Here is a 16,999-nt window from a genome sequence, read left to right as displayed (position 1 = left end):
ATAATTGATTATTTAAATTGATTAATTAAATTTAAAAATTCATGCTTGGTCAATTTTAATGAAGAAAGAGGGAGTAGCAAACGCTTGGTTATATTAATATTAATTGGATTATTTATTTGAATGCAAAGGCTCGTGTATCTATTGAACAATTGGCATGAATGAGAGTGAAATGTTTATTTGATAAGCCCGCAGCCTTTGCACGTAGTCTTATTATATTATATATTATACTAAACCGCAAGTCATTATTTATTTATTAAATATATTATCTGACAATGAGAGAAAGAGAAATAGCGTTTGATTAAAAACTTAAGTAATTATTAATTAATTAATTATAATAAAATAAAACAATAAAAATCGCAGTGAATGAATCGAATGAGTGTATGTGAATAATTATCATTTTTTTTCTAAGATTTACTATTTTATAACTGGTCATTGTCTATCGTGAGTTTTAAATAAATAACCGACTGACAGATTAATTATTAAAATACTAATGAAGAATAAATAATTTTTAATGAATAAATTTACGAAAACGATGACTCCGGACAAACGAAATATACAATCATTTTGTTTTTTTTACTTTGATTTTTATTTTATTTAACAAAACAAATAATTAAGGATGACGGGTCTTGAAGTAAAAAAATTGAAAAATTATAAATAAAATAGAATGAGAAATTTAAAAATAACATTTAAATATTATTGTGTATTTAGGAGCAAGAAAATAATATAATGTTGTTAATTGATTTAATAAAAATAGCCCAAAATAAATACTTGTTTTGTTTTTATATTATTAAATTACTTTTTTATTATGATGCTAAAGTTTCTAAAGTTAGCCGACGTTTTTAATTTTTTGATTTTTTTTTAATAATTAAATTAGAACGAAAAAATATTTTTAAAAAGTTGCACTTATGTTTTTTTTTTTTGAGTTTTTAAAGTTTTTAACAAATGACAATTTTTTCTTCTTTTTTTTTGTAGTCATTTTTTAAAAAAAAAAATTCTTTTTAATTTTTCAATGTCGGCTAACTTAATTTTCATTTTTTATTAAGTACAATTATATTTTTACTCACCAAATTTTTATAATTTAAGTTAAAACATAAATATTTAATGTTTATCCAAACTCTGGCAATGAATTTAATATTTCTAAATAATAAATTCACTAGTTTTATCTTCTTGTTATTCTTCTTTTTGGGTGATGTCGTTTTTCAATAGCACAACAATTAATTTCACTTTTCACTGGCGACATAATTTTTTTAACAATTGATTTTCACCAAAAAACTATCACTTTTTCGTAATTAATAGTAATAACACTAATTGAAAGCTTGGAGGCACGATTGATGAGTTACTTTTCAAGTTTTGGCAGAGATGAACAATGTTCCAACCGCGTGATGCGCCATGGGACTTGTGTCAACATGTCTGGCGACGCCATCTTTGTTACTTGTAAAAAACACTGCAGGTAGCGCTAAAGTCGTCACATTTTCACACACATTTTCACATTTATAAATCTTCAAAAAAGTTATAAAAAATCAACTTTTAATTTTAAAAAACTATATGAATGGATACGCGGAGGCTTGCTCTTGCTCTAAAAAATAATCGCGGTCGCGAACTAGTCCCGTATTACCGCTAAAAATAATAAAAAACATGAAAATTATCAACCCTGAAAAAAGTCACGTAGAGGACACTAGGGTGGGGGTCGGAGCGGGGGTACTGGAAAGCTTACCCTGAGGAGCTCAGTTCCCGGTCGGCCGGCCAAGCGTGCACATCGAGCAATGGTGTTGTCAACTTTGCCGGTCGTCCAAATTACCTCCTCGATTAGTTTTTTTTTCGGGTTTCTCGCGTACTAGCGTCGGTTTTCTGTATTGTGTATATAACGTAGCGTCATTTTTTTTTTTTTTTTATTATAAAGTGTTAACGTAGATTGTGTATATAACGTAGCGTCATTTTTTTTTTTTTTATTATAACGTGTTAACGTAGAGTCATATTCGCGGTAGTTCTCAGTGTTTTCATTAAATTCTCATTAGTTTGTCAAATTGATTCGTGTTTTTTTTTGTTCTTAAAATTTTTAAATTAAATTCAGTTGTTTTTTTTCATTAAAATTAAATTAAATTCACGTGCATACACACTCACACTTACACACACATACACACATTTAACCTTACATCTTACCCACTCTTATCTTTTTCTTTTCTTATTTTTTATTCACGATCGGTTTCTTTTTAGGTTATAGAGTCATTTGTTTAAAAATTAACTTCAACCCTCACTCATACACACACACACACACACACACACACACACTTCTGGCTCTTTCTAGAAGAGTACTCTCACACACGCTCTTTTAGGAAGAGTTTTCTTACTCTTTCCCGTCCGTCCGTTTTTTTTTTTAATTAAATTCTCGCGTCGTCTCGTCGTTTATTAAATTCGGTTTAGTAATCAGTTCGGTGGTTTTTTTTACGTTTATTTTAATTAAATAATTTATCGGGTAGTTAGCGTAGAGTCAGTCGCTTCGGTAAATTTTTACAAGGCGTGAAGTTTCGTTGCTTGATGATGGTGCGCAACATCATCATGCATATAAGATCTTCCTGGGAAACCAAATTAATCCTGATCCTTGCGAATTAATCAGGGATTAAACATGTTCACCCCTTGAGTGCCCGGGCGCGATTTGGGTGACGGTTTAATCTCTTTTTCATTTTCTCTGATCAATTCTTTTGGTTTCCAAGTCTTAAAATTTATCGAACGGCATTTTTAAAATTAATAATTAATAAAAATAGAGTCATTTAGTTGCTAACTAGCCCTTTTTGCTCCGCGATTAGATTTTTTACTTACAATGAAATTAGGTAGTATACCATCGAGCTGATTTCGCGGTTCGCGGTTCGCGTGTTTTTTCTACTTAAATTCTCTCGCGGTCTCTACCCTATCTTTCACACATTCTTTCACACACACACACTCACACACACACACACTCATCCTTACCACCCCCTTCTTTTTGATTAATTTATTAATAAAATAATAAAGTAGAGTCATTTTTATTTTTACCAGAAACCTATATCGTGCCTACTAGAGTCGCTTCTTTTTTCTTTTCTCACCCTCTCCTTGTCGTGAGAGCCAACTCACGACAAAATCACCCCTTACACTTTCATTCACCGGCTACCGTATTTTTTCTTTTAATAATTTAATTCATTTTATAATAAATGAACAAAAAAGTTAGAGTCACGCGTGCAGGCACATACAATCGACTCGCAAAAGTATTTAAAACTACTTCTTGCGTTCGATTCGTTGCCTTTTTTATAATGTTTTTTTATATTCGATTTGTGAATCAATTTGACATCCATCACCAACCTCATTATTTGGCATTGAAAACTACCGCGAATTTTTTAATTAGTTCGTTTCGGAATTGTTAATCGATAATGTCTGATAAGAGAGCGTAACCTTCCAGGCGGTTCGACGTCAGCTTCTTCTTACCCCGGATACATATTATCCTGTCGTGAGGATCTTTCGTTGATTCTCGGTGTGACAATCGATTCGGCGATTCGCTTATCAACCGATTTGATAGCAAGCAAAATGGCCAGCCAGTCATTTTGCAAGCTCGAAAATCTGTTGTCACATCGATATCATCAAACATTCAAACGGTGGGGTTAAATATAGACTCTGGGGTGAGATAAGGGGTTGATTAGTCGACCAATCGGTGGCCCAACGCTCGATACATCAGCAACTATCGTATTGATCGATTCTTTTCGTTATTAGTGTTTAAATAAACAATTAATTAGTTTGAAATCGAGGGGGTATAAAAAGGGGGCTGTTAATCAGTGTTTTAGTGTGTTTCAACAGGTACCCATAAGGATTCAACCAAAGATGCGGAGGACAACATAATTCAACCAAGGATTCAATGTAAGGATTACTCAAGAATTAATAGTGATTGTTATCAGTGTTTAAAGTGATCTTAACATTTAACTAATCATTGATTGTGTGGTGTATCTTCAGACGGATGGACCAATGATCAAGGATAGAGGAAGCCAATCAACGCAGCCAACAATAAAGGATCAAGGATTCAAAGGATTCAAGGATGCCACGATTAAGCCAAGGAACCCTAGGATGCAGACAAGGATTCAAGGAGTCAACCAAGGACCAGTGAACAAAGGAAAGACAAGGACTACGGGAAAAAGGACCAGTGGACCAGCCAAATGGAAGCGGGGACCAGGAGCACCAGGACTAGGAATGGAGACCAACAGTAAACGGGTATCGTTATTGGTATTATTTTTATTTATATATTATTTATATTTCATTTATTATTATTTTATTTTATTTTTTTACACCCTAAAATTTATTGATCCCTCCCTAATTATTATTATCAATATTATTGGTTTACCATTTAATTTTTCAGCGCCCCGAATATAATTCTTCCCTCCCTTATTATTAATATTTACATTATGAATTATTTATTCTCTTTTTCAGCGCCCCAAATTAATTTTCCCCTCCCTGATTATTATTATTATTAATATTATTGTTTTAAATTTAATTTTTAGCGCCCCAAAAATAATTTTCCCCTCCTTAATTATTATTATTTATATTATTGGTTTTTTATTCCATTATTTAGCACCCCTATATATATTTATCCCTAACAATATCAATTTTTTAGTACCCCTATATATATTCACCGCCAATAATATTAATAATCTTTTACTTTTAGCACACCTATATATAATTTACTCCCAATAATATTAATTTTTTAGCACCCCATATATATTTGCCCCAATAATATTAATAATTTTTTCAGCACCCTATATATATTTTACCCCAATAATAATAATTTTTCATTTTTCAGCACCCTTTATAAATATTTTAACCCCAATAATATTGATCATTTTTATTTTTCAGCACCCCCATAAATATTTTACCCCCATAATATAAATAATTTTTACTTTTTCAGCACCCCTATATATATATATCTATAGATATCTATAAATAAATATATATATATATATATATATATATATATATATATATATATATATATATATATATATATATATATTTTACTCCCAATAATATTAATAATTTTAATTTTTAGTACCCCTATATATATTTACCCCCAATAATATTCATAATTTTTTTTTCAGCACCCCTATATATATTTTACCCCCAATAATAATAATTTTTGATTTTTCAGCACCCCCATAAATATTTTACCCCCCATAATATAAATAATTTTTACTTTTTCAGCACCCCAATATATATATATATATATATATTACTCCCAATAATATTAATAATTTTAATTTTTTAGTACCCCTGTATATATTTACCCCCAATAATATTAATAATTTTTTTTTTCAGCACCCCTATATATATTTTACCCCCAATAATAATAATTTTTGATTTTTCAGCACCCTTTATAAATATTTTAACCCCAATAATATTGATAATTTTTATTTTTTCAGCACCCTTATATATATTTTACGCTTAATAATATCAATTCTTTTAATTTATTTATGTTTAATTTTTTAGCGTCCCTATATTAATCCCTAACTAATAATTGTATTATATTTTTTAATTTAATGTTTGAGCGCTCAAATATTTCTAACCCATCCCCATTATTATTATTATTATTTTTCTATATTTTTTCTTTGTCACTGTTTCCCTAATGTTTTTACTCTTTACCCCCAATAGTTTTTATTGGTTATTGTATGTTTGTATGCGTGTGATTACTATTGTGTGTGATGTATGATGTATGATGTATGATGTATGATGTATGATGTATGTTATTTTTAAGCCACTTTTAAAAGTGGTTTGATTATGTAAGCTGTGTCGGCCGGGTTTCCCTGGGTTTCCTAAAAGTTTGGCTTTAAGAAGCCAAATGAAGGCCGGTGCAATTAATATCGTTAATGGTTAACGATATTAATTGTAAGTGAATGCGCACAGTTGCGTCCCCAGTCGCGTGATTTTTTTTTTTTTTTTTTCATCAATAAAGCGAATTATTTCGCCCAAAACAAATAAATTCTGACTTTTTATTTGACTCTTCCTTTCCTTAGTTGTAATTAGGTTATAAGTAGATTATAGATAGATTTAAGAAGGATTGATTGATTTTCCTGCTGCTGTTCACGGATATTAAGGTAATTATATCTTATCTTTTTATTAATTTTAAAAAAAATATAAAATCGTCGCGATAATCGTCGAGTCACTAGATTTTAGTTCTTTGAAATATCATTTTTCAAATAAAAATTAGCCTTACTAACGTTTGCCTTTATGAATCGATTGTTTGATTAATAAATTAAATTTTTTAAAATTGAATAATAAATAGTAAAAAGAGAACAAAATTATCTTTGAATTAGAATTTTCTTATTCTTGGTCAGACCAAGATACATTTACTTTCCTTAAACTCAACCAAAAAATAATCAAACTAAGTAATTGATAAATATAATAAAGATAAATTTGTATAAAAAACATGTAAAAAGATTAATTACTTGTAAATGCTCGGTCTGACTAAAGCAAACATGTACTAGTCTCTTCAAAATAGTACTCAGGTCATGCCCAAATTTTTTACGCCTAACTAAAATCATTTTGCATCATGCTGGATACTTTCTGTCTGATTAAACTAACTTTGCACTTCTTAAGTGAAAAGAATGCCAGGGTATTACTTAAATACCGAGTATGATAACTGTCTGACTATTTTTAAGTTTCTCGTCTGATCATAGTAAATGGTTAAATTAAAGTAGCTCCATAATTCAGAGATAATCAAACAATTTTTATAATTGAATAATTTAAATTAATAAATTAAACAGTGTAGATATTCATTAGAAAGAGATTTTATTTAAGCATAAATATGTACAAAAAATAAAAACATGATTTCTTTTTTTTTAAATAAAGCGAATAATTTCGCCCCAGTGAATAAACTTTTGAATTTTTATTTAACTCATTTCTCTCCTTTTAGATTTAATTAGATTATAATTAGATTGTAAGTAGATTTAAGAAAGAAGACTGACACTTTCCGATGGGTTTCATGGTAGAAAACGGTAAGTGATAAATTTTTATTAATTATTCGTTATGAAATAATCGCTACCTCAAAGTATTTTAAAAAACTAGCTTTTTTTCGATGATAGATTGTTACTTCGAGTTAATTCCTTGTTAAAATTCTCTCAAATCATTAGAAGAAAATAATTTAAAGAACTTATTGTGTATAAAGTAATAAGATAATTTTAAACTCGAGCTTTTTAACTTATTAATCACATATACACGTGATTGATTTTTATCGAAAATCAGCCATCAAATACAGTGATAAAGGATTTATTAACGATTGATGATTTAATTTATTTTGAAACAAATATTTAATTTATTAATTTTTAATAAATATTTATTAACGTTCAATATTTGTTTATTAAATTCTATAGTGTTGTAAAATCATTTATTACTAATTAATAAAGCTCATCACATGTAAAAAAATCCTTCTATCAGTGTTATTTATTTATTCATTAGCTCTAGCGAATAACTATTGCTTGAATTTGAGATATAAGGATTAAAAGAACTAATTATACAATAATAATATAATAATAAAGAGGGTAAGGAATTAAAATAATCTCAATAATAATAAAAAAAAAAGAGCGTGTGTACAGAGTACACATGTTAGAAGTGCGAAACTTCTTTGGCAAACTCAATTTAAAATTTATTAATTAACAATAAATATTTACACCACTAGTTACTATAAAAATATCTGAATGAATAAAACAGTATAAACAAACACGAGGTTATAAAATACATAATAATAATAATAATAATAATAATATTTAAGAGCAGTGTACCTACAGTCTAAAATACAACGCATGCGCACATGAAAATAACATTTTTATAGTGTAAAAGTATAGTTTTCCTTTATATTTTTATCTTTTTCTCTCCGACTACGTACATATATGCGTCCTTCAATGTGACGCTCATATTATGATTATTGTGACGCTCATATTATTATTATTGTGACGCGACCTTGAAATTTTACCCTCAACCCGCGCAAAGAAGTTTCACTTCAATAATAATTACGGTGGAATTAGATTTTCCACTAATCTACTAAAAATTTATTGTCTATTCGATTATTTTGTTTGAATTATTCGTGTACGTACTCAAACGAAAAGTCTCATTAAAATATATAAAATATTCATGTGGGTATATGTGGGTATATCGTTAAATAATGTTTTTACAAATTTTACTGATTAAGGAAGTCCTTTCGCTCCAGTTGAGTCATAACAACTGTAGTAGTAAATTTTCAATAAATTAAAATACAAAACCCATAAAAATTCCTAAAATTAAAAAATAAATAGTATATGAGGCATTAATCGTTGAAATTTTGAAAATTAAAAAAAAAAATAGTTAAATACAAAAATTAATTTGACTGTTGTAAATCAGCTGTTAGTAACCTATCCGTGATTTGGCAACGCTTTATTTCGGTTGTTTACATTTTTATTTACGCAATATAACCTTAACCGTGTTTAACTTTTTGCAGTCAGTGTAAATAAATAAATTAATTAAAAATGTTGTTTAGTCACAAAACCATAACATTCTAATGTCTCATGGCAGGAATGCTAGTATTTTTTAATTATTGTTTTATTTTTCAATTATGAATTATGAAAATTTGTTAACAATAAATTAACTAATAAGTATGCATGAAAAACATAAGCCCGTTAAAGTTTAGTTTGAATTTATTGAATGGTCTGAAGCTCGCGCGCTACGCAACGTTGCCAAATCTTTTGACTCCATTTTATAGTAGATAACTTGAGAATTTTTTTTGATTTTTAAATATTAATTTCTCAATAAATATCTCGGTAACTGATATATTTTATTGCAAAAAAAGAAACCTGAATATTTGGAAAATCTGATTTTTAGTTTTTTTTTACTTCATCTAATCCATGACTGATAGTATAATTCGAGAAATACTGCAAACGTCTGATTTTCTCGTAAGACTCTAAACAAATACTAACATTTAAAAATGTTATTTTTTCAAAAATTTGTCCGGTAAAGTATAATTTAAACCTCACTATAAGATAAATAAGGACCTTAACTATTAGAAAAAAATTAAATTTACTCATAATCTAATATTTTTTATTTTACATTGGCGGCGAAAGGACCTCCTTAATATCTAACCGGTTGCATGTTAATCATTGCTATTTGCTACTGCAATGAAAAGCGAAAACAATGAAAACGTTACATCAGAATTTTTGTAAATCATTGCCAACTATAAGAAATTTAAATAAAGCTTTTTCAAACTTAATAATATAGATTGTACTTAAAATAATTGTTCAACAATTTTATTTGACATAAAATGTATGCATCGATATTTTTTATAAAACATTATTAATAATATATAAACACGTGTTGAATTTTTAAATTTCCCTAATTTTAATCTTCATTAAAATTTTATTTTTTTCATTTTGATTCTTTTAAGTAATAAAATATGATTTTATACTTTTGAATTGATAAATTTTAATTACACTATAAAAAATAATTTAATATTTTTAATTGATACAAAATGTATGCATTAATATCTTTAATAAAATATTTTTACAAATAAATAACCACGTGTTAAATTTAGAAATGTCCCTAATTTTAATTATTTTTTTTGCATTTTAATTCTTTTGAACAATAAAATATTATTTTGTACTTTTAAATGAATAAATTTTACAGAATAAATTTTAATTGTACTGTAAATAATAATTTTAATTGACATAAAATGTATGCGTTGACATTTTTAATAAAATATTTTTGAAAAATATATAACCACGTGTTAAATTTATAAATTTTTCTGATTTAAATCTTCACAAAAGTTATAAAAAATCAACTTTCAATTTTAAAAAACTATATGAATGGATGCGCGGTGGCTTATTGCTCTTGCTCTAAATAATAATCGCGGAAAAGAAATCTCTTTAAATATTTATTATCGGTTATTTATTTTTTTATTTATTACGTCTTTATAATAATTTCAAATTAATTTTAGGAAGCTGTTGTAATTAGAACAGACCGCGAATAAAAGGATTTTAATTGGAAATTAATTTTGTTCTTCAATTTTATATTCTTCGAATTGGATATTTTTTTTTAAATCGATAAGACAATTATTATAAAACGGAAACCTTTACCACAGCAAAATATTATTTAAGAAAAAAAAAAGATTTTTTTGAACGTTAAATCTAATGACTCGACTGTCGCGTTAGTTTAATTTTTTTTTTTTTAATAAATTTTAGATAAATATAGAATTACCTTGTAAACTCTTGAACTTCAGCAGCAAATTGAAGAATTCTTTCTTAAATCTACTTATAAACTACTTAAAATTAAAAGGAAAGGATCAGTCAAATAAAAAGTCAGAATTTTATTCATTAGGGCGAAATAATTCGCTTTATTGAATAAAAAAAAAAATTACGCGACTGGGGGCGCAACTGTGCGCATTTACCTACAAATAATATCGTTAAACAGTAACGATATTAATTGTACCGGCCTTCGTTTGGCTTTACAGAGCAAAACTTTTAGGAAACCCCAGGGAAACCCGGCCGACACAGTTTACATAATTAAACAACTTTTTAAAGTGGCTTAAAAATAACATACATCATACATCATACATCATACATCACACACAATAGTAATCACACGCATACAAATATACAATAAAAATTAAATTATCTTGAGAGTAAAAAGTAGAAACATTAAGGGAACTGTATGAAAGTAAAAAAACATAGAAAAGTAATAATAACAATAGGGATAGATTAGAAATGTTAGAGCGCTGAAACATTAAGTTGAAAAAACTAATAATATTATTAATTAGGGATAAATAAAGGAGCGCTGAAAAATTAAACATAAATAAATAAAAAGAATTAATATTATTAGAGGTAAAATACATATTGGGGTGCTGAAAAAATTAAAATTATCAATATTATTGGGGACAACATATATTAAGGGTGCTAAAAAATAAAAATTAATAATATTATTGGGAGTAAAATATATAGGGGTGCTAAAAAATTGATATTATTAGGGATAAATATATATATATATATATATATATATATATATATATATATATATAGGGTGCTAAATAATTGAATAAAAAACCAATAATATAAATAATAATAATTAAGGAGGGGAAAATTATTTTTGGGGCGCTGAAAAATTGGATAGAAAACCAATAATATTAGTAATAATAATTAAGGAGGGGAAAATTATTTTTGGGGCGATGAAAAATTAAAAATTAAAAACCAATAATATTAATAATAATATTTAGGGAGGGGAAAATTTATTTTGGGGCGCTAAAAATTAAATTTAAACCAATAATATTAATAATAATAATAATCATCAGGGAGGGGAAAATTAATTTGGGGCGCTGAAAAAGAGAATAAATAACTCATAATGTTAATATTAATAATAAGGGAGGGAAGAATTATATTCGGGGCGCTGAAAAATTAAATGGTAAACCAATAATATTGATAATCATAATCAGGGAGGGGAAAATTTATTTTGGGGCGCTAAAAATTAAATTTAAACCAATAATATTAATAATAATAATAATCAGGGAGGGGAAAATTAATTTGGGGCGCTGAAAAAGAGAATAAATAACTCATAATATTAATATTAATAATAAGGGAGGGAAGAATTATATTCGGGGCGCTGAAAAATTAAATGGTAAACCAATAATATTGATAATAATAATTAGGGAGGAATCAATAAATTTTAGGGTGTAAAAAAATAAAATAAAATAATAATAAATGAAATATAAATAATATATAAATAAAAATAATACCAATAACGATACCCGTTTACTGTTGGTCTCCATTCCTAGTCCTGGTGCTCCTGGTCCCCGCTTCCATTTGGCTGGTCCACTGGTCCTTTTTCCCGTAGTCCTTGTCTTTCCTTTGTTCACTGGTCCTTGGTTGACTCCTTGAATCCTTGTCTGCATCCTAGGGTTCCTTGGCTTAATCGTGGCATCCTTGAATCCTTTGAATCCTTGATCCTTTATTGTTGGCTGCGTTGATTGGCTTCCTCTATCCTTGATCATTGGTCCATCCGTATGAAGATACACCACACAATCAATGATTAGTTAAATGTTAAGATCACTTTAAACACTGATAACAATCACTATTAATACATAAATAAAATATTTCTCTAACAAATAACAACATTGTTCAATTTCTTTTTTTAAATTATTCAATTAAAAATCCTTATCGATAGTCCCTGACTGACAAAACTATTTAAATTTAATTTACTAGTGGGAGTCCATATTTAGTTTGATCAGTCGAAAATCTTTTACTTAGTTAACCAATGAATGTCTATTTAAGTAGTAGAGTCTTAAAATAGTCAGACATATTGTCTCCCTACTTATGTGAGACCCTGGATCTATTTCCAGTAAAGTAGTAAAAAATTATTTTAGTCAGACGTGACTTTTTTTTTTTGTATAATTAATTTCCTTAAAAATTTTTAATTGAATATTTATTTATTTATTCATTCGTTTTCAGAATGAGTGATGATTTAACTTGAGGAAAAAGGAGTAAAGAAAATAATGAAAAAAAAAAAATAATTTTTCAATAAAAAATTTAGTCTCTTATTTATTTATCCCTTATTATTTAATTTAAGTAGTATAACAATGATTTGATCAGACAATAAAAATTTTAACAAGGTCCGGGTCCTATCATTAACTAACTAGTAGAGTTCTAATTTAGTTAGACCGAAAGAATATTCAAGAAACGCCCGGATGTTATTCTCTAATAAGTCGTTATAAATTTTAGTCAGACGCAGATCGATTTAATTTTAGTTCGTGAACGATTTACTTTTTTTTAGTTTTTTATTTTCTAATTTTTGTCTATAATTTTCAATTTCTTTTTTTTAATTGAATTTAACTAATAGTTATTGAATAAATAAGATATAATTACCGTATATGGTCCTTGAAACTGCCGCAGAAAATTGGAGAAGTCTTTCTTAAATCTAATTATAATCTACTTACAAACTAATTAAAACTAAAGGGAAAAGGTTGAGAGAAATAATAAGGCAGAATTTAATTCTTTAGGGCAAAATAATTCGTTTTATTGAATTAAGAAAAAAAAAATACGCGACTGGGGAATGGGACTGTGCGCATTCACCTACAATTAATATCGTTAAACAGAAACAATATTAATTGTACCGGCCATCGTTTGGCTTCATAACGCCAAACTTTTGGGAAACCCCAGGGAAACCCGGCCAACACAGCTTGTATGATCTGAACCACCTTTCAAAAGGGGCTCGATCATACCACACATCATACATCATACTTCATACGTCATACTTCTTACATCTTACATCATACTTCATACATCATACATCATACACCATGGTGCACGCAGAAACAACTGTTTACACACTCATACATGCATACAATTTACAATTTAATAGATTCTGAATTAATATTTTTATTACTCTTGATATTACTGGGGACTGGGGTGAATATCCTATTGGCATGATTGAAAAAATATTATTATTATTGTTATGGAGGGTAAATAAATATGGGGGCCCCCTAGAATATAAAATATAAATAAAAATTATTATTATTATTATGGGGGATGAATATATATCATGATATATATGGGGGTGCTGAAATAAAAATATGAATAATAATTATTCTTATTAATTGGGGGCAAATAAATATGGCGGAGCTGAAATAAAAATATAAATAAATATTATTATTATTATTATTATTATTATTATTGTGGGGAATAAATAAATATGGGGATAGTAAAATAAAAAATATAAGTAAGAATTATTATTAGTATGGGAAATAAATAAATATATGGTCACATATATTCCTCCGTGATTACTACGCGATTAATAATATATACAACAATAAAATTTATATTTATAGTATCTACATTTCCGATTACATTAAGTTATGTCAATTGAAAGTATAAAAAAATAATTTAAAAGTGAATCATGAAATTAAAATGAATTTACGTGCCATTCACTCTGAAAATAAAAAGCAGCATGTGAGTAAAATGTGAGTGAAATTATTAATTGATATCGAGAATACGTTATTTATTATCCACGTGTTGATGACTACAAAAATTATTATTATTATTGCGGCATTTAAATCTACAATCGATGGATGTTTATTTTGTCGTGATTATTTGAGTGTTTTTTGACGTATTCTGTCACAATTTTGTTGTGACAATTTAATCTTCAACAATAAATGTGAAGATAATAATAATAAGTAATTTTTATTTGGTAAGTTGATACTAAAGTTTAAATTATGAGTTAAACTTTGAAATTTGAATTATTCCTCTCAATTTTACAAAATAAAATCGTATGATGATTTGAATAATTGTCATAGAATATTAAAAATTCCATATTAAAAACAAAAATTAATTTAAAAAATTAGATAGATATTACTATTACTTAAGACTGAATTATTTATTTAAATTGAAATTATTGATATTTACATTACTGATAATAAATTTTAATTGAATAAATATCCATTATTCCGATTAATTTATCACACTAAAAGTGTAAGAATAATTTATATACTATTAAAGATTTTCAACGATTAGCTGCATAATTTAATAATCCAGTCCAATGCGTTTTGTCTTGATCATAGCAGTTTGCGGGTCATCCGGTCTCAAAACTAGAAAAAATATCAATTCACATAAATTTTTGCTAAAAATTTATTAAAAACCTTTCAAAAGTCTGCTATTTTTAGTATCAATCATTTTAGAGAAAACGTCCATCATTTTTGTATACGTACCAGTGTAATTTCTGCGGTATTTAGCAACACATTGCATTCGCTTATCAACATGATATTGATTGTACATCACTACACAGAAAATAGCCGAAGATAGTGCTGCGTACCCGCAAATTACGGGATGCCGATTGTAATAAAGTTTAATTCTGTCCCAAGAGGTACCCACTGTAAAAAATGTCAACAGTTAAAATACATCTTAATTAATGCTTGGTCTACATTTACTCCAAGTTCAACAAAAAATATTTAGTAGTCACACTTATGATCCTAAAAACAGTAGAAAAATTTTTTTTATTCCCACAAATTAATTTATTTTTAAAAATACAAACACTTTTTATAATTATAAGTGTTAAACATTGTTTTTTTTTTTTTTTTTTTTTTAAATAAAATTTATCTGCCATCTTTAGTTTCATAACATCACAAAATTAAAAAAATTATCTTTTGATAATTATTGTTAGAATGTAATTTGAATTTTTGTTACCTTTAACAACTTTTTCCGGAATAAGCATTTTTGTTTTTTATTTATAAACTCAATGTGAAATATTTATTATTTTTCTAAAAAATTTTGGTAACAATCTTGAGTGTAAATTTCTAGGCTATAATTTGCGATCACTTCGCCATCTTGCGTGGATAAAAAGTACGACAAAAATGAAATTTAACTTACCGATACACTGTAAAGAAATTTAAAATTTTAATATTTTTTTAAAACTACAAAAAAAAGCTTGAAAAAAAATGAAATTAAAGCAAAAATAAAGTGTAAATTCCAATAATAATTATAATTTTGTTATTTTTACCTTAATTAAATTTACAATTTTTTAATTATAAAAATTATTAGAAAATTCGATTTTTGAAAAACGGCACGCAAACTTCGGTCTTAGTCGGGATGAAAGATGGGCGCGTGCGCGGACTCTTATATTCCGAAGCATGCTTGTCGGCAAGATGGCTGCCAGAGTAAGAATTTTAATTAGTGACAAGTGATTAAAAATAAAACTTTTTTATTAGTGTAGTGCCTTGAACACGAGTTAACAGTGTCCGATTGTGATTATCATGCTGAGTACCGCGCTAGTAAAATAGGTAAGTGCTAAAATTCTATTGGAACTTGGTAAAAATTAGGAGTGGAAGACACAAGCATAAAAATTCATTTTTCACTCAGTTTTTTTCGTTTTTCCAACAGAAACAGCCTCCGAGGAAGTCCATTCCAGCGGATAAGTTTCCCTCACTGTCAAAAAATACGAGCAATTGGATTGTCACGTCGGGCTTATTAATTTCAGTTGTTGGGTATTATTGTCAGAGGCTAAGGATTAACGTCGATAAACTGTGACATTTAGATAGACGTTTATCGTTTATCTGGTCTGATGATTGAACGAGTATGCTGGATAATAACGACCGTTGACTGAGGAAAGGTAAATACCATGTTGTAATAAATTATTACGCTAAGTAAATATTTTTATTGGTGTTTATTACGTTTGGAGAAAATTAATCTTGACCACCCACACACACTCTCTGTCGGTCAATAACCATTATATTTACTCAAGACTCTCATTCTTTCAGCTAGAGGTCACACGAGTTTACTTACCATTTGTTTACTATCTATTTCTTTTATTTAGCTAACTTCTTCAATTTAGTTTTATTCACTGATTAATGTTTATCAAGGAGATTACATTTTTTAGGCGATGACAGCTGTCAATTTTTAATAATTAAATAACAACGTGAAATTCGTTTGAAATAAATTTTTATTATCTTTTATTTTTTCGTTACAATTTATTTGAAGAAAAAAAAGTTACAAATGCTTTTTAATTTTAATGTCATCGTTAAAATAGTTTTGTTTTAATAATTAATTTTTTTGTTCTAAGTAACATTATTTTGCAAATAACAAATTCAAAATTAAAAAAAAATATTAAATTACTAAGAACTATTTTTGAATGAACAATAAATTAAAAAATTGCAGTATAGTGGTAGTTGTTTAAAATTTCCATGAGTATTTTATTAACTCTATTTATATTTTATTGTCAAAATCATAAAAAATCGAGCAATGGTCAAGGTTAAATGCATAAAACAATACTATTTTAAAATAGCGTAAAGCGTACTAAGAATTTTTTTAACGGGCTTTATACCAGAATTATTTCCGTTGACGTTAAACTGTAAAATAACTACAAGCTACATTATAAACAGAATTAAAATTTCAAAATGATGTAATTGTGTATCCAGTAAAAATGAATCCCGAGTCCTGTGACCTCTGGAAGCTGAAGAATAGCTTTAAACTTAGGACGCATATATTTTACGTCACGA

At 27.4% G+C, this 16,999-nt stretch overlaps 1 protein-coding gene and 1 long non-coding RNA gene across 4 annotated transcripts in view; both read left to right on the top strand.

The window, feature by feature from the left end:
• Positions 1 to 2,063: 2,063 nt before the first annotated feature.
• On the top strand, positions 2,064 to 4,227 carry LOC123265609. The gene is made up of 2 exons (XR_006509618.1): positions 2,064 to 3,879; positions 3,973 to 4,227. It is a non-coding gene; the product is annotated as an uncharacterized LOC123265609 (long non-coding RNA).
• An 11,382-nt stretch (positions 4,228 to 15,609) lies between these two features.
• LOC123266189 (putative uncharacterized protein DDB_G0282129) overlaps positions 15,610 to 16,999 on the top strand; it is a 98,211-nt gene continuing 96,821 nt past the window's right edge. Inside the window, exons 1-2 of one of the 3 annotated variants that reach the window (XM_044730250.1) lie at positions 15,610 to 15,784; positions 15,891 to 16,113. The gene's annotated coding sequence lies outside the window, so the exon portion shown is untranslated. Of the gene's footprint in view, positions 15,785 to 15,863; positions 16,114 to 16,999 lie in introns of all 3 variants that reach the window. The other 2 variants (XM_044730248.1, XM_044730249.1) reach the window with 2 other exon arrangements.

Source organism: Cotesia glomerata, linkage group LG5, assembly GCF_020080835.1.
Source record: "Cotesia glomerata isolate CgM1 linkage group LG5, MPM_Cglom_v2.3, whole genome shotgun sequence".
NCBI classification, from domain to species: Eukaryota; Metazoa; Arthropoda; class Insecta; order Hymenoptera; family Braconidae; genus Cotesia; species Cotesia glomerata.
This window is presented reverse-complemented; position numbering and strand designations above follow the sequence as displayed.